The sequence below is a fragment of the Hyla sarda genome, unplaced genomic scaffold (genome assembly GCF_029499605.1).
Source record: "Hyla sarda isolate aHylSar1 unplaced genomic scaffold, aHylSar1.hap1 scaffold_220, whole genome shotgun sequence".
Taxonomy (NCBI): Eukaryota; Metazoa; Chordata; class Amphibia; order Anura; family Hylidae; genus Hyla; species Hyla sarda.
Genome location: NW_026608873.1, coordinates 47581 through 73763, shown reverse-complemented (window position 1 = coordinate 73763; position 26183 = coordinate 47581). Strand labels below are relative to the sequence as shown.

General features: G+C 46.3%; 12 non-coding genes across 12 annotated transcripts; all 12 read right to left on the bottom strand.

Moving 5' to 3' along the window:
- Positions 1–635: 635 nt before the first annotated feature.
- Positions 636–826, bottom strand: LOC130320513 (U2 spliceosomal RNA). The gene has a single exon (XR_008866392.1). It is a non-coding gene; the product is annotated as a U2 spliceosomal RNA (small nuclear RNA).
- A 2090-nt stretch (positions 827–2916) lies between these two features.
- LOC130320512 (U2 spliceosomal RNA) lies at positions 2917–3107 on the bottom strand. The gene has a single exon (XR_008866391.1). It is a non-coding gene; the product is annotated as a U2 spliceosomal RNA (small nuclear RNA).
- A 2093-nt stretch (positions 3108–5200) lies between these two features.
- LOC130320511 (U2 spliceosomal RNA) lies at positions 5201–5391 on the bottom strand. Its single transcript, XR_008866390.1, has one exon. It is a non-coding gene; the product is annotated as a U2 spliceosomal RNA (small nuclear RNA).
- Positions 5392–7482: 2091 nt separating this feature from the next.
- LOC130320510 (U2 spliceosomal RNA) lies at positions 7483–7673 on the bottom strand. Its single transcript, XR_008866389.1, has one exon. It is a non-coding gene; the product is annotated as a U2 spliceosomal RNA (small nuclear RNA).
- A 2104-nt stretch (positions 7674–9777) lies between these two features.
- On the bottom strand, positions 9778–9968 carry LOC130320509 (U2 spliceosomal RNA). The gene has a single exon (XR_008866388.1). It is a non-coding gene; the product is annotated as a U2 spliceosomal RNA (small nuclear RNA).
- A 2082-nt stretch (positions 9969–12050) lies between these two features.
- LOC130320503 (U2 spliceosomal RNA) lies at positions 12051–12241 on the bottom strand. The gene has a single exon (XR_008866385.1). It is a non-coding gene; the product is annotated as a U2 spliceosomal RNA (small nuclear RNA).
- Positions 12242–14335: 2094 nt separating this feature from the next.
- On the bottom strand, positions 14336–14526 carry LOC130320491 (U2 spliceosomal RNA). Its single transcript, XR_008866378.1, has one exon. It is a non-coding gene; the product is annotated as a U2 spliceosomal RNA (small nuclear RNA).
- A 2092-nt stretch (positions 14527–16618) lies between these two features.
- On the bottom strand, positions 16619–16809 carry LOC130320479 (U2 spliceosomal RNA). Its single transcript, XR_008866369.1, has one exon. It is a non-coding gene; the product is annotated as a U2 spliceosomal RNA (small nuclear RNA).
- Positions 16810–18895: 2086 nt separating this feature from the next.
- On the bottom strand, positions 18896–19086 carry LOC130320465 (U2 spliceosomal RNA). The gene has a single exon (XR_008866357.1). It is a non-coding gene; the product is annotated as a U2 spliceosomal RNA (small nuclear RNA).
- A 2101-nt stretch (positions 19087–21187) lies between these two features.
- On the bottom strand, positions 21188–21378 carry LOC130320488 (U2 spliceosomal RNA). Its single transcript, XR_008866377.1, has one exon. It is a non-coding gene; the product is annotated as a U2 spliceosomal RNA (small nuclear RNA).
- A 2080-nt stretch (positions 21379–23458) lies between these two features.
- On the bottom strand, positions 23459–23649 carry LOC130320453 (U2 spliceosomal RNA). The gene has a single exon (XR_008866346.1). It is a non-coding gene; the product is annotated as a U2 spliceosomal RNA (small nuclear RNA).
- A 2100-nt stretch (positions 23650–25749) lies between these two features.
- On the bottom strand, positions 25750–25940 carry LOC130320441 (U2 spliceosomal RNA). The gene has a single exon (XR_008866335.1). It is a non-coding gene; the product is annotated as a U2 spliceosomal RNA (small nuclear RNA).
- Positions 25941–26183: the final 243 nt, after the last annotated feature.

Here is a 26183-nt window from a genome sequence, read left to right as displayed (position 1 = left end):
TGGTCTATATTGATGCGGGACATAGACAGCCAGCTGATGACCAATCCATTAGTGCAATGGATGGCTGGAAGCATTTGTCTTTGCCTTTGCAATACCACAGAAGCAATGCATGGTCAATGTACAGCAATGACACACCTGTGTGAACAGCCAGGAGACCCCCCCCCCCCCCCCCATGTTATGTTACATAGTTACATAGTTAGTACGGTCGAAAAAAGACATATGTCCATCAAGTTCAACCAGGGAATTAAGGGGTAGGGGTGTGGCGCGATATTGGGGAAGGGATGAGATTTTATATTTCTTCATAAGCATTAATCTTATTTTGTCAATTAGGAACATTCAGCACCCACCCGCTATCAAGGCAGCTGCCTATCATGTCATGCCCTACCTGCACAGGTGTGCTGGCTACTCAAATGATCCAATTAAGGAGGCCATTTAGTCAGCAGCAGCAGAAGTCCTGTGCCTGGATGCTCCAACAGGGGCCAGACACAAGCAGAAGCAGAAGCAGCAGAAGCAGCAGCAGCAGCACCACCTTTTGTTTTTTGGCTGCAGCAGCAAGGCCCACAGGGCTGGCTAGCTGGCTAGCCAGCAAGCAGGTAGCAATGAAAGTAGGAATCTTTCTTTTTAACCCTGTAAGGGGGTGGTGCACTGTACCCGAAGATACTGCCATATCGGGTCAATGCATAGGGCGACGGAAGCAAGCTTCGAAATCGGCCCCCGTTCTCAAAAATCCATTTAATATATGGTCCCCAGATAGGGGACGTATCAGATATTAAACTGATAAGAACAGATACTACACTTGATCTTAGCCAAAAGGCCGAGAAGCGATAACCGTGAAAGGGGCGGGCCCAACAAGGTCCCCTTCATGGGCACTATCACTGCTTGCTGTCAGGGAGGCTGCCAGACAATTTTCCATGCACACTCTGGGCTGGGGGGCAGTCAACCACCAGTACACACAGCAGAACCTAAACCCATACCATTATTGCTAAGCAGCAAGACAGGGGCCCATTGCACTCCCACGGGGCCTTTTTAAATGCAATCCATAACCCGGATTTGCCAGGAACCCTTCTTACTCCTCCTACTTGCATGTGACACTGGGCTTAGGATCTGCATAGGAAACACACACACAAGCACACACCTACCTTTGTTGCCTGCAGATGCCTCCTTGGCTGTCCCCAAACGGTATCAAACCAACACCCACGGGAAGCTGTAAGCATAGAGGACATGCCTGCACCCCATTGGACTTACCTGTGTGGGTTAAATCCGGGTTATTTGACAACCTATGGCGGTGATGGTTCTGCTCAGGCAGAGCAGTGCTGATGCTCCTCATAAAGCTGTCGCTGCTGTGAAGGTTCTAGGTGACATCACAAATCCCTATGGTTACATACACAACAAAGCTGGGTTGTTGTTGTTTACACTCTGCAAGGCCTGTGGAAGTGAGTGACATCATAGCACTGTAGTTCTGAGGGTTCTAGATGGATGCAACAATCTCCTGTTGCTTCTATGAAGGCCATAATAGACGACATCACCAAACAGCTCCATAGTCACATACACAGCAAAGGAGAGATGTTGTTTACACCTAGTGATGTCAGTGGTATTGAGTGACATCACAGCACAGTGCTAAGGCTCCTGGGCCTGGACACAGCAGCGGCTGCAATATCTCAACGGAGAATACGTTTATATATATATGTGTGTGTGTGCGCGTATATATATATATATATATATATATATATATATATATATATATTTCTCCGCCGAAATCACTTTTAAACCCATTTCCACCTTTTTTTCCCTTCTCTTCCTCTTACTTTTTTTTCACGTTTTTTTACGTTTTTCTCCTTTTCGCCTCTTTTCTGGGCGTATTATTCTTCTTTTTCTTCTTTTTTTTCGTCTAATGCATACCCCATCAGTGCAGCAATGCTTATTCAATACCGCCAGCAGATGGAGACACTGGGGGATAATTTTCTAAGGATTTATACTGATTTTTCCTGTCTGAATTTGTCGCACAGAAAGTTGCAGGCCAAATATGTGTGACATTTCTGCGACTTTAGCTTCTAGAGCATTTTTACAACATTATACATAGGTGCTGAATACATAAAAAGCGACTGTTCAGCGACAGACAAGTCGCATCGGCTGAAAGTAGGCCAGAATGTCAGTCCATGTTGGAGCAGGTTTAGATACAGTCTAAAGTATAGATCTCAAAGTCTGTGCACAGAATTTAGCAAGGGCCTCGCACCTTCTGATGCATCAGGTAGGTGCACAATAGCATAGCCTAACCCTCTGTACTTTGGTCTATATTGATGCGGGACATAGACAGCCAGCTGATGACCAATCCATTAGTGCAATGGATGGCTGGAAGCATTTGTCTTTGCCTTTGCAATACCACAGAAGCAATGCATGGTCAATGTACAGCAATGACACACCTGTGTGAACAGCCAGGAGACCCCCCCCCCCCCCCCCATGTTATGTTACATAGTTACATAGTTAGTACGGTCGAAAAAAGACATATGTCCATCAAGTTCAACCAGGGAATTAAGGGGTAGGGGTGTGGCGCGATATTGGGGAAGGGATGAGATTTTATATTTCTTCATAAGCATTAATCTTATTTTGTCAATTAGGAACATTCAGCACCCACCCGCTATCAAGGCAGCTGCCTATCATGTCATGCCCTACCTGCACAGGTGTGCTGGCTACTCAAATGATCCAATTAAGGAGGCCATTTAGTCAGCAGCAGCAGAAGTCCTGTGCCTGGACGCTCCAACAGGGGCCAGACACAAGCAGAAGCAGAAGCAGCAGAAGCAGCAGCAGCAGCACCACCTTTTGTTTTTTGGCTGCAGCAGCAAGGCCCACAGGGCTGGCTAGCTGGCTAGCCAGCAAGCAGCAATGAAAGTAGGAATCTTTCTTTTTAACCCTGTAAGGGGGTGGTGCACTGTACCCGAAGATACTGCCATATCGGGTCAATGCATAGGGCGACGGAAGCAAGCTTCGAAATCGGCCCCCGTTCTCAAAAATCCATTTAATATATGGTCCCCAGATAGGGGACGTATCAGATATTAAACTGATAAGAACAGATACTACACTTGATCTTAGCCAAAAGGCCGAGAAGCGATAACCGTGAAAGGGGCGGGCCCAACAAGGTCCCCTTCATGGGCACTATCACTGCTTGCTGTCAGGGAGGCTGCCAGACAATTTTCCATGCACACTCTGGGCTGGGGGGCAGTCAACCACCAGTACACACAGCAGAACCTAAACCCATACCATTATTGCTAAGCAGCAAGACAGGGGCCCATTGCACTCCCACGGGGCCTTTTTAAATGCAATCCATAACCCGGATTTGCCAGGAACCCTTCTTACTCCTCCTACTTGCATGTGACACTGGGCTTAGGATCTGCATAGGAAACACACACACAAGCACACACCTACCTTTGTTGCCTGCAGATGCCTCCTTGGCTGTCCCCAAACGGTATCAAACCAACACCCACGGGAAGCTGTAAGCATAGAGGACATGCCTGCACCCCATTGGACTTACCTGTGTGGGTTAAATCCGGGTTATTTGACAACCTATGGCGGTGATGGTTCTGCTCAGGCAGAGCAGTGCTGATGCTCCTCATAAAGCTGTCGCTGCTGTGAAGGTTCTAGGTGACATCACAAATCCCTATGGTTACATACACAACAAAGCTGGGTTGTTGTTGTTTACACTCTGCAAGGCCTGTGGAAGTGAGTGACATCATAGCACTGTAGTTCTGAGGGTTCTAGATGGATGCAACAATCTCCTGTTGCTTCTATGAAGGCCATAATAGACGACATCACCAAACAGCTCCATAGTCACATACACAGCAAAGGAGAGATGTTGTTTACACCTAGTGATGTCAGTGGTATTGAGTGACATCACAGCACAGTGCTAAGGCTCCTGGGCCTGGACACAGCAGCGGCTGCAATATCTCAACGGAGAATACGTTTATATATATGTGTGTGTGTGCGCGTATATATATATATATATATATATATATATATATATATATATATATTCTCCGCCGAAATCACTTTTAAACCCATTTCCACCTTTTTTTCCCTTCTCTTCCTCTTACTTTTTTTTCACGTTTTTTTACGTTTTTCTCCTTTTCGCCTCTTTTCTGGGCGTATTATTCTTCTTTTTCTTCTTTTTTTTCGTCTAATGCATACCCCATCAGTGCAGCAATGCTTATTCAATACCGCCAGCAGATGGAGACACTGGGGGATAATTTTCTAAGGATTTATACTGATTTTTCCTGTCTGAATTTGTCGCACAGAAAGTTGCAGGCCAAATATGTGTGACATTTCTGCGACTTTAGCTTCTAGAGCATTTTTACAACATTATACATAGGTGCTGAATACATAAAAAGCGACTGTTCAGCGACAGACAAGTCGCATCGGCTGAAAGTAGGCCAGAATGTCAGTCCATGTTGGAGCAGGTTTAGATACAGTCTAAAGTATAGATCTCAAAGTCTGTGCACAGAATTTAGCAAGGGCCTCGCACCTTCTGATGCATCAGGTAGGTGCACAATAGCATAGCCTAACCCTCTGTACTTTGGTCTATATTGATGCGGGACATAGACAGCCAGCTGATGACCAATCCATTAGTGCAATGGATGGCTGGAAGCATTTGTCTTTGCCTTTGCAATACCACAGAAGCAATGCATGGTCAATGTACAGCAATGACACACCTGTGTGAACAGCCAGGAGACCCCCCCCCCCCCCCCCATGTTATGTTACATAGTTACATAGTTAGTACGGTCGAAAAAAGACATATGTCCATCAAGTTCAACCAGGGAATTAAGGGGTAGGGGTGTGGCGCGATATTGGGGAAGGGATGAGATTTTATATTTCTTCATAAGCATTAATCTTATTTTGTCAATTAGGAACATTCAGCACCCACCCGCTATCAAGGCAGCTGCCTATCATGTCATGCCCTACCTGCACAGGTGTGCTGGCTACTCAAATGATCCAATTAAGGAGGCCATTTAGTCAGCAGCAGCAGAAGTCCTGTGCCTGGACGCTCCAACAGGGGCCAGACACAAGCAGAAGCAGAAGCAGCAGAAGCAGCAGCAGCAGCACCACCTTTTGTTTTTTGGCTGCAGCAGCAAGGCCCACAGGGCTGGCTAGCTGGCTAGCCAGCAAGCAGGTAGCAATGAAAGTAGGAATCTTTCTTTTTAACCCTGTAAGGGGGTGGTGCACTGTACCCGAAGATACTGCCATATCGGGTCAATGCATAGGGCGACGGAAGCAAGCTTCGAAATCGGCCCCCGTTCTCAAAAATCCATTTAATATATGGTCCCCAGATAGGGGACGTATCAGATATTAAACTGATAAGAACAGATACTACACTTGATCTTAGCCAAAAGGCCGAGAAGCGATAACCGTGAAAGGGGCGGGCCCAACAAGGTCCCCTTCATGGGCACTATCACTGCTTGCTGTCAGGGAGGCTGCCAGACAATTTTCCATGCACACTCTGGGCTGGGGGGCAGTCAACCACCAGTACACACAGCAGAACCTAAACCCATACCATTATTGCTAAGCAGCAAGACAGGGGCCCATTGCACTCCCACGGGGCCTTTTTAAATGCAATCCATAACCCGGATTTGCCAGGAACCCTTCTTACTCCTCCTACTTGCATGTGACACTGGGCTTAGGATCTGCATAGGAAACACACACACAAGCACACACCTACCTTTGTTGCCTGCAGATGCCTCCTTGGCTGTCCCCAAACGGTATCAAACCAACACCCACGGGAAGCTGTAAGCATAGAGGACATGCCTGCACCCCATTGGACTTACCTGTGTGGGTTAAATCCGGGTTATTTGACAACCTATGGCGGTGATGGTTCTGCTCAGGCAGAGCAGTGCTGATGCTCCTCATAAAGCTGTCGCTGCTGTGAAGGTTCTAGGTGACATCACAAATCCCTATGGTTACATACACAACAAAGCTGGGTTGTTGTTGTTTACACTCTGCAAGGCCTGTGGAAGTGAGTGACATCATAGCACTGTAGTTCTGAGGGTTCTAGATGGATGCAACAATCTCCTGTTGCTTCTATGAAGGCCATAATAGACGACATCACCAAACAGCTCCATAGTCACATACACAGCAAAGGAGAGATGTTGTTTACACCTAGTGATGTCAGTGGTATTGAGTGACATCACAGCACAGTGCTAAGGCTCCTGGGCCTGGACACAGCAGCGGCTGCAATATCTCAACGGAGAATACGTTTATATATATGTGTGTGTGTGCGCGTATATATATATATATATATATATATATATATGTATATATATATTTCTCCGCCGAAATCACTTTTAAACCCATTTCCACCTTTTTTTCCCTTCTCTTCCTCTTACTTTTTTTTCACGTTTTTTTACGTTTTTCTCCTTTTCGCCTCTTTTCTGGGCGTATTATTCTTCTTTTTCTTCTTTTTTTTCGTCTAATGCATACCCCATCAGTGCAGCAATGCTTATTCAATACCGCCAGCAGATGGAGACACTGGGGGATAATTTTCTAAGGATTTATACTGATTTTTCCTGTCTGAATTTGTCGCACAGAAAGTTGCAGGCCAAATATGTGTGACATTTCTGCGACTTTAGCTTCTAGAGCATTTTTACAACATTATACATAGGTGCTGAATACATAAAAAGCGACTGTTCAGCGACAGACAAGTCGCATCGGCTGAAAGTAGGCCAGAATGTCAGTCCATGTTGGAGCAGGTTTAGATACAGTCTAAAGTATAGATCTCAAAGTCTGTGCACAGAATTTAGCAAGGGCCTCGCACCTTCTGATGCATCAGGTAGGTGCACAATAGCATAGCCTAACCCTCTGTACTTTGGTCTATATTGATGCGGGACATAGACAGCCAGCTGATGACCAATCCATTAGTGCAATGGATGGCTGGAAGCATTTGTCTTTGCCTTTGCAATACCACAGAAGCAATGCATGGTCAATGTACAGCAATGACACACCTGTGTGAACAGCCAGGAGACCCCCCCCCCCCCCCCATGTTATGTTACATAGTTACATAGTTAGTACGGTCGAAAAAAGACATATGTCCATCAAGTTCAACCAGGGAATTAAGGGGTAGGGGTGTGGCGCGATATTGGGGAAGGGATGAGATTTTATATTTCTTCATAAGCATTAATCTTATTTTGTCAATTAGGAACATTCAGCACCCACCCGCTATCAAGGCAGCTGCCTATCATGTCATGCCCTACCTGCACAGGTGTGCTGGCTACTCAAATGATCCAATTAAGGAGGCCATTTAGTCAGCAGCAGCAGAAGTCCTGTGCCTGGACGCTCCAACAGGGGTCAGACACAAGCAGAAGCAGAAGCAGCAGAAGCAGCAGCAGCAGCACCACCTTTTGTTTTTTGGCTGCAGCAGCAAGGCCCACAGGGCTGGCTAGCTGGCTAGCCAGCAAGCAGGTAGCAATGAAAGTAGGAATCTTTCTTTTTAACCCTGTAAGGGGGTGGTGCACTGTACCCGAAGATACTGCCATATCGGGTCAATGCATAGGGCGACGGAAGCAAGCTTCGAAATCGGCCCCCGTTCTCAAAAATCCATTTAATATATGGTCCCCAGATAGGGGACGTATCAGATATTAAACTGATAAGAACAGATACTACACTTGATCTTAGCCAAAAGGCCGAGAAGCGATAACCGTGAAAGGGGCGGGCCCAACAAGGTCCCCTTCATGGGCACTATCACTGCTTGCTGTCAGGGAGGCTGCCAGACAATTTTCCATGCACACTCTGGGCTGGGGGGCAGTCAACCACCAGTACACACAGCAGAACCTAAACCCATACCATTATTGCTAAGCAGCAAGACAGGGGCCCATTGCACTCCCACGGGGCCTTTTTAAATGCAATCCATAACCCGGATTTGCCAGGAACCCTTCTTACTCCTCCTACTTGCATGTGACACTGGGCTTAGGATCTGCATAGGAAACACACACACAAGCACACACCTACCTTTGTTGCCTGCAGATGCCTCCTTGGCTGTCCCCAAACGGTATCAAACCAACACCCACGGGAAGCTGTAAGCATAGAGGACATGCCTGCACCCCATTGGACTTACCTGTGTGGGTTAAATCCGGGTTATTTGACAACCTATGGCGGTGATGGTTCTGCTCAGGCAGAGCAGTGCTGATGCTCCTCATAAAGCTGTCGCTGCTGTGAAGGTTCTAGGTGACATCACAAATCCCTATGGTTACATACACAACAAAGCTGGGTTGTTGTTGTTTACACTCTGCAAGGCCTGTGGAAGTGAGTGACATCATAGCACTGTAGTTCTGAGGGTTCTAGATGGATGCAACAATCTCCTGTTGCTTCTATGAAGGCCATAATAGACGACATCACCAAACAGCTCCATAGTCACATACACAGCAAAGGAGAGATGTTGTTTACACCTAGTGATGTCAGTGGTATTGAGTGACATCACAGCACAGTGCTAAGGCTCCTGGGCCTGGACACAGCAGCGGCTGCAATATCTCAACGGAGAATACGTTTATATATATGTGTGTGTGTGCGCGTATATATATATATATATATATATATATATATATATATATATATTTCTCCGCCGAAATCACTTTTAAACCCATTTCCACCTTTTTTTCCCTTCTCTTCCTCTTACTTTTTTTTCACGTTTTTTTACGTTTTTCTCCTTTTCGCCTCTTTTCTGGGCGTATTATTCTTCTTTTTCTTCTTTTTTTTCGTCTAATGCATACCCCATCAGTGCAGCAATGCTTATTCAATACCGCCAGCAGATGGAGACACTGGGGGATAATTTTCTAAGGATTTATACTGATTTTTCCTGTCTGAATTTGTCGCACAGAAAGTTGCAGGCCAAATATGTGTGACATTTCTGCGACTTTAGCTTCTAGAGCATTTTTACAACATTATACATAGGTGCTGAATACATAAAAAGCGACTGTTCAGCGACAGACAAGTCGCATCGGCTGAAAGTAGGCCAGAATGTCAGTCCATGTTGGAGCAGGTTTAGATACAGTCTAAAGTATAGATCTCAAAGTCTGTGCACAGAATTTAGCAAGGGCCTCGCACCTTCTGATGCATCAGGTAGGTGCACAATAGCATAGCCTAACCCTCTGTACTTTGGTCTATATTGATGCGGGACATAGACAGCCAGCTGATGACCAATCCATTAGTGCAATGGATGGCTGGAAGCATTTGTCTTTGCCTTTGCAATACCACAGAAGCAATGCATGGTCAATGTACAGCAATGACACACCTGTGTGAACAGCCAGGAGACCCCCCCCCCCCCCCCCCCCATGTTATGTTACATAGTTACATAGTTAGTACGGTCGAAAAAAGACATATGTCCATCAAGTTCAACCAGGGAATTAAGGGGTAGGGGTGTGGCGCGATATTGGGGAAGGGATGAGATTTTATATTTCTTCATAAGCATTAATCTTATTTTGTCAATTAGGAACATTCAGCACCCACCCGCTATCAAGGCAGCTGCCTATCATGTCATGCCCTACCTGCACAGGTGTGCTGGCTACTCAAATGATCCAATTAAGGAGGCCATTTAGTCAGCAGCAGCAGAAGTCCTGTGCCTGGACGCTCCAACAGGGGCCAGACACAAGCAGAAGCAGAAGCAGCAGAAGCAGCAGCAGCAGCAGCAGCAGCACCACCTTTTGTTTTTTGGCTGCAGCAGCAAGGCCCACAGGGCTGGCTAGCTGGCTAGCCAGCAAGCAGGTAGCAATGAAAGTAGGAATCTTTCTTTTTAACCCTGTAAGGGGGTGGTGCACTGTACCCGAAGATACTGCCATATCGGGTCAATGCATAGGGCGACGGAAGCAAGCTTCGAAATCGGCCCCCGTTCTCAAAAATCCATTTAATATATGGTCCCCAGATAGGGGACGTATCAGATATTAAACTGATAAGAACAGATACTACACTTGATCTTAGCCAAAAGGCCGAGAAGCGATAACCGTGAAAGGGGCGGGCCCAACAAGGTCCCCTTCATGGGCACTATCACTGCTTGCTGTCAGGGAGGCTGCCAGACAATTTTCTGCACACTCTGGGCTGGGGGGCAGTCAACCACCAGTACACACAGCAGAACCTAAACCCATACCATTATTGCTAAGCAGCAAGACAGGGGCCCATTGCACTCCCACGGGGCCTTTTTAAATGCAATCCATAACCCGGATTTGCCAGGAACCCTTCTTACTCCTCCTACTTGCATGTGACACTGGGCTTAGGATCTGCATAGGAAACACACACACAAGCACACACCTACCTTTGTTGCCTGCAGATGCCTCCTTGGCTGTCCCCAAACGGTATCAAACCAACACCCACGGGAAGCTGTAAGCATAGAGGACATGCCTGCACCCCATTGGACTTACCTGTGTGGGTTAAATCCGGGTTATTTGACAACCTATGGCGGTGATGGTTCTGCTCAGGCAGAGCAGTGCTGATGCTCCTCATAAAGCTGTCGCTGCTGTGAAGGTTCTAGGTGACACATCACAAATCCCTATGGTTACATACACAACAAAGCTGGGTTGTTGTTGTTTACACTCTGCAAGGCCTGTGGAAGTGAGTGACATCATAGCACTGTAGTTCTGAGGGTTCTAGATGGATGCAACAATCTCCTGTTGCTTCTATGAAGGCCATAATAGACGACATCACCAAACAGCTCCATAGTCACATACACAGCAAAGGAGAGATGTTGTTTACACCTAGTGATGTCAGTGGTATTGAGTGACATCACAGCACAGTGCTAAGGCTCCTGGGCCTGGACACAGCAGCGGCTGCAATATCTCAACGGAGAATACGTTTATATATATGTGTGTGTGTGCGCGTATATATATATATATATATATATATATATATATTTCTCCGCCGAAATCACTTTTAAACCCATTTCCACCTTTTTTTCCCTTCTCTTCCTCTTACTTTTTTTTCACGTTTTTTTACGTTTTTCTCCTTTTCGCCTCTTTTCTGGGCGTATTATTCTTCTTTTTCTTCTTTTTTTTCGTCTAATGCATACCCCATCAGTGCAGCAATGCTTATTCAATACCGCCAGCAGATGGAGACACTGGGGGATAATTTTCTAAGGATTTATACTGATTTTTCCTGTCTGAATTTGTCGCACATAAAGTTGCAGGCCAAATATGTGTGACATTTCTGCGACTTTAGCTTCTAGAGCATTTTTACAACATTATACATAGGTGCTGAATACATAAAAAGCGACTGTTCAGCGACAGACAAGTCGCATCGGCTGAAAGTAGGCCAGAATGTCAGTCCATGTTGGAGCAGGTTTAGATACAGTCTAAAGTATAGATCTCAAAGTCTGTGCACAGAATTTAGCAAGGGCCTCGCACCTTCTGATGCATCAGGTAGGTGCACAATAGCATAGCCTAACCCTCTGTACTTTGGTCTATATTGATGCGGGACATAGACAGCCAGCTGATGACCAATCCATTAGTGCAATGGATGGCTGGAAGCATTTGTCTTTGCCTTTGCAATACCACAGAAGCAATGCATGGTCAATGTACAGCAATGACACACCTGTGTGAACAGCCAGGAGACCCCCCCCCCCCCCCCCATGTTATGTTACATAGTTACATAGTTAGTACGGTCGAAAAAAGACATATGTCCATCAAGTTCAACCAGGGAATTAAGGGGTAGGGGTGTGGCGCGATATTGGGGAAGGGATGAGATTTTATATTTCTTCATAAGCATTAATCTTATTTTGTCAATTAGGAACATTCAGCACCCACCCGCTATCAAGGCAGCTGCCTATCATGTCATGCCCTACCTGCACAGGTGTGCTGGCTACTCAAATGATCCAATTAAGGAGGCCATTTAGTCAGCAGCAGCAGAAGTCCTGTGCCTGGACGCTCCAACAGGGGCCAGACACAAGCAGAAGCAGAAGCAGCAGAAGCAGCAGCAGCAGCACCACCTTTTGTTTTTTGGCTGCAGCAGCAAGGCCCACAGGGCTGGCTAGCTGGCTAGCCAGCAAGCAGGTAGCAATGAAAGTAGGAATCTTTCTTTTTAACCCTGTAAGGGGGTGGTGCACTGTACCCGAAGATACTGCCATATCGGGTCAATGCATAGGGCGACGGAAGCAAGCTTCGAAATCGGCCCCCGTTCTCAAAAATCCATTTAATATATGGTCCCCAGATAGGGGACGTATCAGATATTAAACTGATAAGAACAGATACTACACTTGATCTTAGCCAAAAGGCCGAGAAGCGATAACCGTGAAAGGGGCGGGCCCAACAAGGTCCCCTTCATGGGCACTATCACTGCTTGCTGTCAGGGAGGCTGCCAGACAATTTTCCATGCACACTCTGGGCTGGGGGGCAGTCAACCACCAGTACACACAGCAGAACCTAAACCCATACCATTATTGCTAAGCAGCAAGACAGGGGCCCATTGCACTCCCACGGGGCCTTTTTAAATGCAATCCATAACCCGGATTTGCCAGGAACCCTTCTTACTCCTCCTACTTGCATGTGACACTGGGCTTAGGATCTGCATAGGAAACACACACACAAGCACACACCTACCTTTGTTGCCTGCAGATGCCTCCTTGGCTGTCCCCAAACGGTATCAAACCAACACCCACGGGAAGCTGTAAGCATAGAGGACATGCCTGCACCCCATTGGACTTACCTGTGTGGGTTAAATCCGGGTTATTTGACAACCTATGGCGGTGATGGTTCTGCTCAGGCAGAGCAGTGCTGATGCTCCTCATAAAGCTGTCGCTGCTGTGAAGGTTCTAGGTGACATCACAAATCCCTATGGTTACATACACAACAAAGCTGGGTTGTTGTTGTTTACACTCTGCAAGGCCTGTGGAAGTGAGTGACATCATAGCACTGTAGTTCTGAGGGTTCTAGATGGATGCAACAATCTCCTGTTGCTTCTATGAAGGCCATAATAGACGACATCACCAAACAGCTCCATAGTCACATACACAGCAAAGGAGAGATGTTGTTTACACCTAGTGATGTCAGTGGTATTGAGTGACATCACAGCACAGTGCTAAGGCTCCTGGGCCTGGACACAGCAGCGGCTGCAATATCTCAACGGAGAATACGTTTATATATATGTGTGTGTGTGCGCGTATATATATATATATATATATATATATATATATATATATATATATATATTTCTCCGCCGAAATCACTTTTAAACCCATTTCCACCTTTTTTTCCCTTCTCTTCCTCTTACTTTTTTTTCACGTTTTTTTACGTTTTTCTCCTTTTCGCCTCTTTTCTGGGCGTATTATTCTTCTTTTTCTTCTTTTTTTTCGTCTAATGCATACCCCATCAGTGCAGCAATGCTTATTCAATACCGCCAGCAGATGGAGACACTGGGGGATAATTTTCTAAGGATTTATACTGATTTTTCCTGTCTGAATTTGTCGCACATAAAGTTGCAGGCCAAATATGTGTGACATTTCTGCGACTTTAGCTTCTAGAGCATTTTTACAACATTATACATAGGTGCTGAATACATAAAAAGCGACTGTTCAGCGACAGACAAGTCGCATCGGCTGAAAGTAGGCCAGAATGTCAGTCCATGTTGGAGCAGGTTTAGATACAGTCTAAAGTATAGATCTCAAAGTCTGTGCACAGAATTTAGCAAGGGCCTCGCACCTTCTGATGCATCAGGTAGGTGCACAATAGCATAGCCTAACCCTCTGTACTTTGGTCTATATTGATGCGGGACATAGACAGCCAGCTGATGACCAATCCATTAGTGCAATGGATGGCTGGAAGCATTTGTCTTTGCCTTTGCAATACCACAGAAGCAATGCATGGTCAATGTACAGCAATGACACACCTGTGTGAACAGCCAGGAGACCCCCCCCCCCCCATGTTATGTTACATAGTTACATAGTTAGTACGGTCGAAAAAAGACATATGTCCATCAAGTTCAACCAGGGAATTAAGGGGTAGGGGTGTGGCGCGATATTGGGGAAGGGATGAGATTTTATATTTCTTCATAAGCATTAATCTTATTTTGTCAATTAGGAACATTCAGCACCCACCCGCTATCAAGGCAGCTGCCTATCATGTCATGCCCTACCTGCACAGGTGTGCTGGCTACTCAAATGATCCAATTAAGGAGGCCATTTAGTCAGCAGCAGCAGAAGTCCTGTGCCTGGACGCTCCAACAGGGGCCAGACACAAGCAGAAGCAGAAGCAGCAGAAGCAGCAGCAGCAGCACCACCTTTTGTTTTTTGGCTGCAGCAGCAAGGCCCACAGGGCTGGCTAGCTGGCTAGCCAGCAAGCAGGTAGCAATGAAAGTAGGAATCTTTCTTTTTAACCCTGTAAGGGGGTGGTGCACTGTACCCGAAGATACTGCCATATCGGGTCAATGCATAGGGCGACGGAAGCAAGCTTCGAAATCGGCCCCCGTTCTCAAAAATCCATTTAATATATGGTCCCCAGATAGGGGACGTATCAGATATTAAACTGATAAGAACAGATACTACACTTGATCTTAGCCAAAAGGCCGAGAAGCGATAACCGTGAAAGGGGCGGGCCCAACAAGGTCCCCTTCATGGGCACTATCACTGCTTGCTGTCAGGGAGGCTGCCAGACAATTTTCCATGCACACTCTGGGCTGGGGGGCAGTCAACCACCAGTACACACAGCAGAACCTAAACCCATACCATTATTGCTAAGCAGCAAGACAGGGGCCCATTGCACTCCCACGGGGCCTTTTTAAATGCAATCCATAACCCGGATTTGCCAGGAACCCTTCTTACTCCTCCTACTTGCATGTGACACTGGGCTTAGGATCTGCATAGGAAACACACACACAAGCACACACCTACCTTTGTTGCCTGCAGATGCCTCCTTGGCTGTCCCCAAACGGTATCAAACCAACACCCACGGGAAGCTGTAAGCATAGAGGACATGCCTGCACCCCATTGGACTTACCTGTGTGGGTTAAATCCGGGTTATTTGACAACCTATGGCGGTGATGGTTCTGCTCAGGCAGAGCAGTGCTGATGCTCCTCATAAAGCTGTCGCTGCTGTGAAGGTTCTAGGTGACATCACAAATCCCTATGGTTACATACACAACAAAGCTGGGTTGTTGTTGTTTACACTCTGCAAGGCCTGTGGAAGTGAGTGACATCATAGCACTGTAGTTCTGAGGGTTCTAGATGGATGCAACAATCTCCTGTTGCTTCTATGAAGGCCATAATAGACGACATCACCAAACAGCTCCATAGTCACATACACAGCAAAGGAGAGATGTTGTTTACACCTAGTGATGTCAGTGGTATTGAGTGACATCACAGCACAGTGCTAAGGCTCCTGGGCCTGGACACAGCAGCGGCTGCAATATCTCAACGGAGAATACGTTTATATATATGTGTGTGTGTGCGCGTATATATATATATATATATATATATATATATATATATATATATTTCTCCGCCGAAATCACTTTTAAACCCATTTCCACCTTTTTTTCCCTTCTCTTCCTCTTACTTTTTTTTCACGTTTTTTTACGTTTTTCTCCTTTTCGCCTCTTTTCTGGGCGTATTATTCTTCTTTTTCTTCTTTTTTTTCGTCTAATGCATACCCCATCAGTGCAGCAATGCTTATTCAATACCGCCAGCAGATGGAGACACTGGGGGATAATTTTCTAAGGATTTATACTGATTTTTCCTGTCTGAATTTGTCGCACAGAAAGTTGCAGGCCAAATATGTGTGACATTTCTGCGACTTTAGCTTCTAGAGCATTTTTACAACATTATACATAGGTGCTGAATACATAAAAAGCGACTGTTCAGCGACAGACAAGTCGCATCGGCTGAAAGTAGGCCAGAATGTCAGTCCATGTTGGAGCAGGTTTAGATACAGTCTAAAGTATAGATCTCAAAGTCTGTGCACAGAATTTAGCAAGGGCCTCGCACCTTCTGATGCATCAGGTAGGTGCACAATAGCATAGCCTAACCCTCTGTACTTTGGTCTATATTGATGCGGGACATAGACAGCCAGCTGATGACCAATCCATTAGTGCAATGGATGGCTGGAAGCATTTGTCTTTGCCTTTGCAATACCACAGAAGCAATGCATGGTCAATGTACAGCAATGACACACCTGTGTGAACAGCCAGGAGACCCCCCCCCCCCCCCCCATGTTATGTTACATAGTTACATAGTTAGTACGGTCGAAAAAAGACATATGTCCATCAAGTTCAACCAGGGAATTAAGGGGTAGGGGTGTGGCGCGATATTGGGGAAGGGATGAGATTTTATATTTCTTCATAAGCATTAATCTTATTTTGTCAATTAGGAACATTCAGCACCCACCCGCTATCAAGGCAGCTGCCTATCATGTCATGCCCTACCTGCACAGGTGTGCTGGCTACTCAAATGATCCAATTAAGGAGGCCATTTAGTCAGCAGCAGCAGAAGTCCTGTGCCTGGACGCTCCAACAGGGGCCAGACACAAGCAGAAGCAGAAGCAGCAGAAGCAGCAGCAGCAGCACCACCTTTTGTTTTTTGGCTGCAGCAGCAAGGCCCACAGGGCTGGCTAGCTGGCTAGCCAGCAAGCAGGTAGCAATGAAAGTAGGAATCTTTCTTTTTAACCCTGTAAGGGGGTGGTGCACTGTACCCGAAGATACTGCCATATCGGGTCAATGCATAGGGCGACGGAAGCAAGCTTCGAAATCGGCCCCCGTTCTCAAAAATCCATTTAATATATGGTCCCCAGATAGGGGACGTATCAGATATTAAACTGATAAGAACAGATACTACACTTGATCTTAGCCAAAAGGCCGAGAAGCGATAACCGTGAAAGGGGCGGGCCCAACAAGGTCCCCTTCATGGGCACTATCACTGCTTGCTGTCAGGGAGGCTGCCAGACAATTTTCCATGCACACTCTGGGCTGGGGGGCAGTCAACCACCAGTACACACAGCAGAACCTAAACCCATACCATTATTGCTAAGCAGCAAGACAGGGGCCCATTGCACTCCCACGGGGCCTTTTTAAATGCAATCCATAACCCGGATTTGCCAGGAACCCTTCTTACTCCTCCTACTTGCATGTGACACTGGGCTTAGGATCTGCATAGGAAACACACACACAAGCACACACCTACCTTTGTTGCCTGCAGATGCCTCCTTGGCTGTCCCCAAACGGTATCAAACCAACACCCACGGGAAGCTGTAAGCATAGAGGACATGCCTGCACCCCATTGGACTTACCTGTGTGGGTTAAATCCGGGTTATTTGACAACCTATGGCGGTGATGGTTCTGCTCAGGCAGAGCAGTGCTGATGCTCCTCATAAAGCTGTCGCTGCTGTGAAGGTTCTAGGTGACATCACAAATCCCTATGGTTACATACACAACAAAGCTGGGTTGTTGTTGTTTACACTCTGCAAGGCCTGTGGAAGTGAGTGACATCATAGCACTGTAGTTCTGAGGGTTCTAGATGGATGCAACAATCTCCTGTTGCTTCTATGAAGGCCATAATAGACGACATCACCAAACAGCTCCATAGTCACATACACAGCAAAGGAGAGATGTTGTTTACACCTAGTGATGTCAGTGGTATTGAGTGACATCACAGCACAGTGCTAAGGCTCCTGGGCCTGGACACAGCAGCGGCTGCAATATCTCAACGGAGAATACGTTTATATATATGTGTGTGTGTGCGCGTATATATATATATATATATATATATATATATATATATATATATTTCTCCGCCGAAATCACTTTTAAACCCATTTCCACCTTTTTTTCCCTTCTCTTCCTCTTACTTTTTTTTCACGTTTTTTTACGTTTTTCTCCTTTTCGCCTCTTTTCTGGGCGTATTATTCTTCTTTTTCTTCTTTTTTTTCGTCTAATGCATACCCCATCAGTGCAGCAATGCTTATTCAATACCGCCAGCAGATGGAGACACTGGGGGATAATTTTCTAAGGATTTATACTGATTTTTCCTGTCTGAATTTGTCGCACAGAAAGTTGCAGGCCAAATATGTGTGACATTTCTGCGACTTTAGCTTCTAGAGCATTTTTACAACATTATACATAGGTGCTGAATACATAAAAAGCGACTGTTCAGCGACAGACAAGTCGCATCGGCTGAAAGTAGGCCAGAATGTCAGTCCATGTTGGAGCAGGTTTAGATACAGTCTAAAGTATAGATCTCAAAGTCTGTGCACAGAATTTAGCAAGGGCCTCGCACCTTCTGATGCATCAGGTAGGTGCACAATAGCATAGCCTAACCCTCTGTACTTTGGTCTATATTGATGCGGGACATAGACAGCCAGCTGATGACCAATCCATTAGTGCAATGGATGGCTGGAAGCATTTGTCTTTGCCTTTGCAATACCACAGAAGCAATGCATGGTCAATGTACAGCAATGACACACCTGTGTGAACAGCCAGGAGACCCCCCCCCCCCCCCCCATGTTATGTTACATAGTTACATAGTTAGTACGGTCGAAAAAAGACATATGTCCATCAAGTTCAACCAGGGAATTAAGGGGTAGGGGTGTGGCGCGATATTGGGGAAGGGATGAGATTTTATATTTCTTCATAAGCATTAATCTTATTTTGTCAATTAGGAACATTCAGCACCCACCCGCTATCAAGGCAGCTGCCTATCATGTCATGCCCTACCTGCACAGGTGTGCTGGCTACTCAAATGATCCAATTAAGGAGGCCATTTAGTCAGCAGCAGCAGAAGTCCTGTGCCTGGACGCTCCAACAGGGGCCAGACACAAGCAGAAGCAGCAGAAGCAGCAGCAGCAGCACCACCTTTTGTTTTTTGGCTGCAGCAGCAAGGCCCACAGGGCTGGCTAGCTGGCTAGCCAGCAAGCAGGTAGCAATGAAAGTAGGAATCTTTCTTTTTAACCCTGTAAGGGGGTGGTGCACTGTACCCGAAGATACTGCCATATCGGGTCAATGCATAGGGCGACGGAAGCAAGCTTCGAAATCGGCCCCCGTTCTCAAAAATCCATTTAATATATGGTCCCCAGATAGGGGACGTATCAGATATTAAACTGATAAGAACAGATACTACACTTGATCTTAGCCAAAAGGCCGAGAAGCGATAACCGTGAAAGGGGCGGGCCCAACAAGGTCCCCTTCATGGGCACTATCACTGCTTGCTGTCAGGGAGGCTGCCAGACAATTTTCCATGCACACTCTGGGCTGGGGGGCAGTCAACCACCAGTACACACAGCAGAACCTAAACCCATACCATTATTGCTAAGCAGCAAGACAGGGGCCCATTGCACTCCCACGGGGCCTTTTTAAATGCAATCCATAACCCGGATTTGCCAGGAACCCTTCTTACTCCTCCTACTTGCATGTGACACTGGGCTTAGGATCTGCATAGGAAACACACACACAAGCACACACCTACCTTTGTTGCCTGCAGATGCCTCCTTGGCTGTCCCCAAACGGTATCAAACCAACACCCACGGGAAGCTGTAAGCATAGAGGACATGCCTGCACCCCATTGGACTTACCTGTGTGGGTTAAATCCGGGTTATTTGACAACCTATGGCGGTGATGGTTCTGCTCAGGCAGAGCAGTGCTGATGCTCCTCATAAAGCTGTCGCTGCTGTGAAGGTTCTAGGTGACATCACAAATCCCTATGGTTACATACACAACAAAGCTGGGTTGTTGTTGTTTACACTCTGCAAGGCCTGTGGAAGTGAGTGACATCATAGCACTGTAGTTCTGAGGGTTCTAGATGGATGCAACAATCTCCTGTTGCTTCTATGAAGGCCATAATAGACGACATCACCAAACAGCTCCATAGTCACATACACAGCAAAGGAGAGATGTTGTTTACACCTAGTGAATGCTAGTGACATGCACTGAGCATCTGGCTAGAGAAAGCTCCTGGAACCGAGCTATCAGGCTGGAACCAGCGGCTGCAATATCTCAACGTGAGAATACGTTAATATATATGTGTTGTGCGCGAGAGTATATATATTATGTATATATATATATATATATATATAATATTTCTCCCGCGAAATCTACTTTTAAACCCTATTCCCACCTTATTTTCCCTTCTCTTCCTCTTACTTTTTTTTCACGTTTTTTATACGTTTTTCTCCTTTTCGCCTCTTTTCTGCGTAGTATTGCTTCGTCTTGGCTTATTGGTGGTGTGTCGTCTAATGCATACCCATCAGTGCAGCAATGCTTATTCAATACCGAGCCAGCATGGAGACACTGGGGGATAATTTCTAAGGAATTTATACTGATTTTCCTGTCTGAATTTGTCCGCACAGATAAGTTGCCAGTGCCAAATATGTGTGACATTTCTGCGACTTTAGCTTCTAGAGCATTTTTACAACATTATACATATGTGCTGGAATACATAAAAAGCGACTGTTCGTCGACAGACAAGTGACCATCGGCTGAAAGTGGCCAGAATGTCAGTCCATGTTGGAGCAGTGTAGTTAAGATCAGTCTAAAGTATAGATCTCAAAGACTGTGCCATAGCAGAAGGGCCTCGCACCTTCTGATGCTAGCAGGTAGGTGCACAAAAGCATAGCCTAACCCTCTGTACTTTGGTCTATATTGATGCGGGACATAGACAGCCAGCTGATGACCAATCCATTAGTGCAATGGAGCTGGCTGGAAGCATTTGTCTTTGCCTTTGCAATACCACAGAAGCAATGCATGTCACATGTACAGCAATGACACACCTGTGTGAACAGCCAGGAGACCCCCCCCCCCCCATGTTATGTTACATAGTTACATAGTTAGTACGGTCGAAAAAGACATATGTCATCAAGTTCAACCAGGGAATTAAGGGGTAGGGTGTGGCGCGATAATGGGGAGGGATGAGAATTTTATATTCTCATAAGCATTAATCTTATTTGTCACTTAGGAACATTCAGCACCCACCGCCTAACAAGGCAGCTGCCTATCATGTCATGCCCTACCTGCACAGGTGTCTGGCTACTCAAATGAACCCAATTAGGAGGCCATTAAGTCAGCAGCAGCAGAAGTCCTGTAGCCTGGACGCTCCAACAGGGGCCAGACAAGCAGCAAGCAGACAGCAGCAGAAGCAGCAGCAGCACACCACCTTTTGTTTTTTGGCTGCAGCAGCAAGGCCCACAGGGCTGGCTAGCTGGCTAGCAGCAAGCAGGTAGCAATGAAAGTAGGAATCTTTCTTTTTAACCCTGTAAGGGGGTGGTGCACTGTACCCGAGATACTGCCATATCGGGTCAATGCATAGGGCGACGGAAGCAAGCTTCGAAATCGGCCCCCGTTCTCAAAAATCCATTTAATATATGGTCCCCAGATAGGGGACGTATCAGATATTAAAACTGATAAGAACAGATACTACACTTGATCTTAGCCAAAGGCCGAGAGCGATAACCGTGAAAGGGGCGGGCCCAACAAGGTCCCCTTCATGGGCACTATCACTGCTTGCTGTCAGGGAGGCTGCAGACAATTTTCCATGCACTCTGGGCTGGGGGGCAGTCAAACCACCAGTACACACAGCAGAACCTAAACCCATACCATTATTGCTAAGCAGCAAGACGAGGGCCCATTGCACTCCCACGGGGCCTTTTTAAATGCAATCCATAACCCGGATTTGCCAGGAACCCTTCTTACTCCTCCTACTTGCATGTGACACTGGGCTTAGGATCTGCATAGGAAACACACACACAAGCACACACCTACCTTTGTTGCCTGCAGATGCCTCCTTGGCTGTCCCCAAACGGTATCAAACCAACACCCACGGGAAGCTGTAAGCATAGAGGACATGCCTGCACCCCATTGGACTTACCTGTGTGGGTTAAATCCGGGTTATTGACAACCTATGGCGGTGATGGTTCTGCTCAGGCAGAGCAGTGCTGATGCTCCTCATAAAGCTGTCGCTGCTGTGAAGGTTCTAGGTGACATCACAAATCCCTATGGTTACATACACAACAAAGCTGGGTTGTTGTTGTTTACACTCTGCAAGGCCTGTGGAAGTGAGTGACATCATAGCACTGTAGTTCTGAGGGTTCTAGATGGATGCAACAATCTCCTGTTGCTTCTATGAAGGCCATAATAGACGACATCACCAAACAGCTCCATAGTCACATACACAGCAAAGGAGAGATGTTGTTTACACCTAGTGATGTCAGTGGTATTGAGTGACATCACAGCACAGTGCTAAGGCTCCTGGGCCTGGACACAGCAGCGGCTGCAATATCTCAACGGAGAATACGTTTATATATATGTGTGTGTGTGCGCGTATATATATATATATATATATATATATATTATATATATATATTTCTCCGCCGAAATCACTTTTAAACCCATTTCCACCTTTTTTTCCCTTCTCTTCCTCTTACTTTTTTTTCACGTTTTTTTACGTTTTTCTCCTTTTCGCCTCTTTTCTGGGCGTATTATTCTTCTTTTTCTTCTTTTTTTTCGTCTAATGCATACCCCATCAGTGCCAATGCTTATTCAATACCGCCAGCAGATGGAGACACTGGGGGATAATTTTCTAAGGATTTATACTGATTTTTCCTGTCTGAATTTGTCGCACAGAAAGTTGCAGGCCAAATATGTGTGACATTTCTGCGACTTTAGCTTCTAGAGCATTTTTACAACATTATACATAGGTGCTGAATACATAAAAAGCGACTGTTCAGCGACAGACAAGTCGCATCGGCTGAAAGTAGGCCAGAATGTCAGTCCATGTTGGAGCAGGTTTAGATACAGTCTAAAGTATAGATCTCAAAGTCTGTGCACAGAATTTAGCAAGGGCCTCGCACCTTCTGATGCATCAGGTAGGTGCACAATAGCATAGCCTAACCCTCTGTACTTTGGTCTATATTGATGCGGGACATAGACAGCCAGCTGATGACCAATCCATTAGTGCAATGGATGGCTGGAAGCATTTGTCTTTGCCTTTGCAATACCACAGAAGCAATGCATGGTCAATGTACAGCAATGACACACCTGTGTGAACAGCCAGGAGACCCCCCCCCCCCCATGTTATGTTACATAGTTACATAGTTAGTACGGTCGAAAAAAGACATATGTCCATCAAGTTCAACCAGGGAATTAAGGGGTAGGGGTGTGGCGCGATATTGGGGAAGGGATGAGATTTTATATTTCTTCATAAGCATTAATCTTATTTTGTCAATTAGGAACATTCAGCACCCACCCGCTATCAAGGCAGCTGCCTATCATGTCATGCCCTACCTGCACAGGTGTGCTGGCTACTCAAATGATCCAATTAAGGAGGCCATTTAGTCAGCAGCAGCAGAAGTCCTGTGCCTGGACGCTCCAACAGGGGCCAGACACAAGCAGAAGCAGAAGCAGCAGAAGCAGCAGCAGCAGCACCACCTTTTGTTTTTTGGCTGCAGCAGCAAGGCCCACAGGGCTGGCTAGCTGGCTAGCCAGCAAGCAGGTAGCAATGAAAGTAGGAATCTTTCTTTTTAACCCTGTAAGGGGGTGGTGCACTGTACCCGAAGATACTGCCATATCGGGTCAATGCATAGGGCGACGGAAGCAAGCTTCGAAATCGGCCCCCGTTCTCAAAAATCCATTTAATATATGGTCCCCAGATAGGGGACGTATCAGATATTAAACTGATAAGAACAGATACTACACTTGATCTTAGCCAAAAGGCCGAGAAGCGATAACCGTGAAAGGGGCGGGCCCAACAAGGTCCCCTTCATGGGCACTATCACTGCTTGCTGTCAGGGAGGCTGCCAGACAATTTTCCATGCACACTCTGGGCTGGGGGGCAGTCAACCACCAGTACACACAGCAGAACCTAAACCCATACCATTATTGCTAAGCAGCAAGACAGGGGCCCATTGCACTCCCACGGGGCCTTTTTAAATGCAATCCATAACCCGGATTTGCCAGGAACCCTTCTTACTCCTCCTACTTGCATGTGACACTGGGCTTAGGATCTGCATAGGAAACACACACACAAGCACACACCTACCTTTGTTGCCTGCAGATGCCTCCTTGGCTGTCCCCAAACGGTATCAAACCAACACCCACGGGAAGCTGTAAGCATAGAGGACATGCCTGCACCCCATTGGACTTACCTGTGTGGGTTAAATCCGGGTTATTTGACAACCTATGGCGGTGATGGTTCTGCTCAGGCAGAGCAGTGCTGATGCTCCTCATAAAGCTGTCGCTGCTGTGAAGGTTCTAGGTGACATCACAAATCCCTATGGTTACATACACAACAAAGCTGGGTTGTTGTTGTTTACACTCTGCAAGGCCTGTGGAAGTGAGTGACATCATAGCACTGTAGTTCTGAGGGTTCTAGATGGATGCAACAATCTCCTGTTGCTTCTATGAAGGCCATAATAGACGACATCACCAAACAGCTCCATAGTCACATACACAGCAAAGGAGAGATGTTGTTTACACCTAGTGATGTCAGTGGTATTGAGTGACATCACAGCACAGTGCTAAGGCTCCTGGGCCTGGACACAGCAGCGGCTGCAATATCTCAACGGAGAATACGTTTATATATATATGTGTGTGTGTGCGCGTATATATATATATATATATATATATATATATATATATATATATATTTCTCCGCCGAAATCACTTTTAAACCCATTTCCACCTTTTTTTCCCTTCTCTTCCTCTTACTTTTTTTTCACGTTTTTTTACGTTTTTCTCCTTTTCGCCTCTTTTCTGGGCGTATTATTCTTCTTTTTCTTCTTTTTTTTCGTCTAATGCATACCCCATCAGTGCAGCAATGCTTATTCAATACCGCCAGCAGATGGAGACACTGGGGGATAATTTTCTAAGGATTTATACTGATTTTTCCTGTCTGAATTTGTCGCACAGAAAGTTGCAGGCCAAATATGTGTGACATTTCTGCGACTTTAGCTTCTAGAGCATTTTTACAACATTATACATAGGTGCTGAATACATAAAAAGCGACTGTTCAGCGACAGACAAGTCGCATCGGCTGAAAGTAGGCCAGAATGTCAGTCCATGTTGGAGCAGGTTTAGATACAGTCTAAAGTATAGATCTCAAAGTCTGTGCACAGAATTTAGCAAGGGCCTCGCACCTTCTGATGCATCAGGTAGGTGCACAATAGCATAGCCTAACCCTCTGTACTTTGGTCTATATTGATGCGGGACATAGACAGCCAGCTGATGACCAATCCATTAGTGCAATGGATGGCTGGAAGCATTTGTCTTTGCCTTTGCAATACCACAGAAGCAATGCATGGTCAATGTACAGCAATGACACACCTGTGTGAACAGCCAGGAGACCCCCCCCCCCCCCCCCCATGTTATGTTACATAGTTACATAGTTAGTACGGTCGAAAAAAGACATATGTCCATCAAGTTCAACCAGGGAATTAAGGGGTAGGGGTGTGGCGCGATATTGGGGAAGGGATGAGATTTTATATTTCTTCATAAGCATTAATCTTATTTTGTCAATTAGGAACATTCAGCACCCACCCGCTATCAAGGCAGCTGCCTATCATGTCATGCCCTACCTGCACAGGTGTGCTGGCTACTCAAATGATCCAATTAAGGAGGCCATTTAGTCAGCAGCAGCAGAAGTCCTGTGCCTGGACGCTCCAACAGGGGCCAGACACAAGCAGAAGCAGAAGCAGCAGAAGCAGCAGCAGCAGCAGCACCACCTTTTGTTTTTTGGCTGCAGCAGCAAGGCCCACAGGGCTGGCTAGCTGGCTAGCCAGCAAGCAGGTAGCAATGAAAGTAGGAATCTTTCTTTTTAACCCTGTAAGGGGGTGGTGCACTGTACCCGAAGATACTGCCATATCGGGTCAATGCATAGGGCGACGGAAGCAAGCTTCGAAATCGGCCCCCGTTCTCAAAAATCCATTTAATATATGGTCCCCAGATAGGGGACGTATCAGATATTAAACTGATAAGAACAGATACTACACTTGATCTTAGCCAAAAGGCCGAGAAGCGATAACCGTGAAAGGGGCGGGCCCAACAAGGTCCCCTTCATGGGCACTATCACTGCTTGCTGTCAGGGAGGCTGCCAGACAATTTTCCATGCACACTCTGGGCTGGGGGGCAGTCAACCACCAGTACACACAGCAGAACCTAAACCCATACCATTATTGCTAAGCAGCAAGACAGGGGCCCATTGCACTCCCACGGGGCCTTTTTAAATGCAATCCATAACCCGGATTTGCCAGGAACCCTTCTTA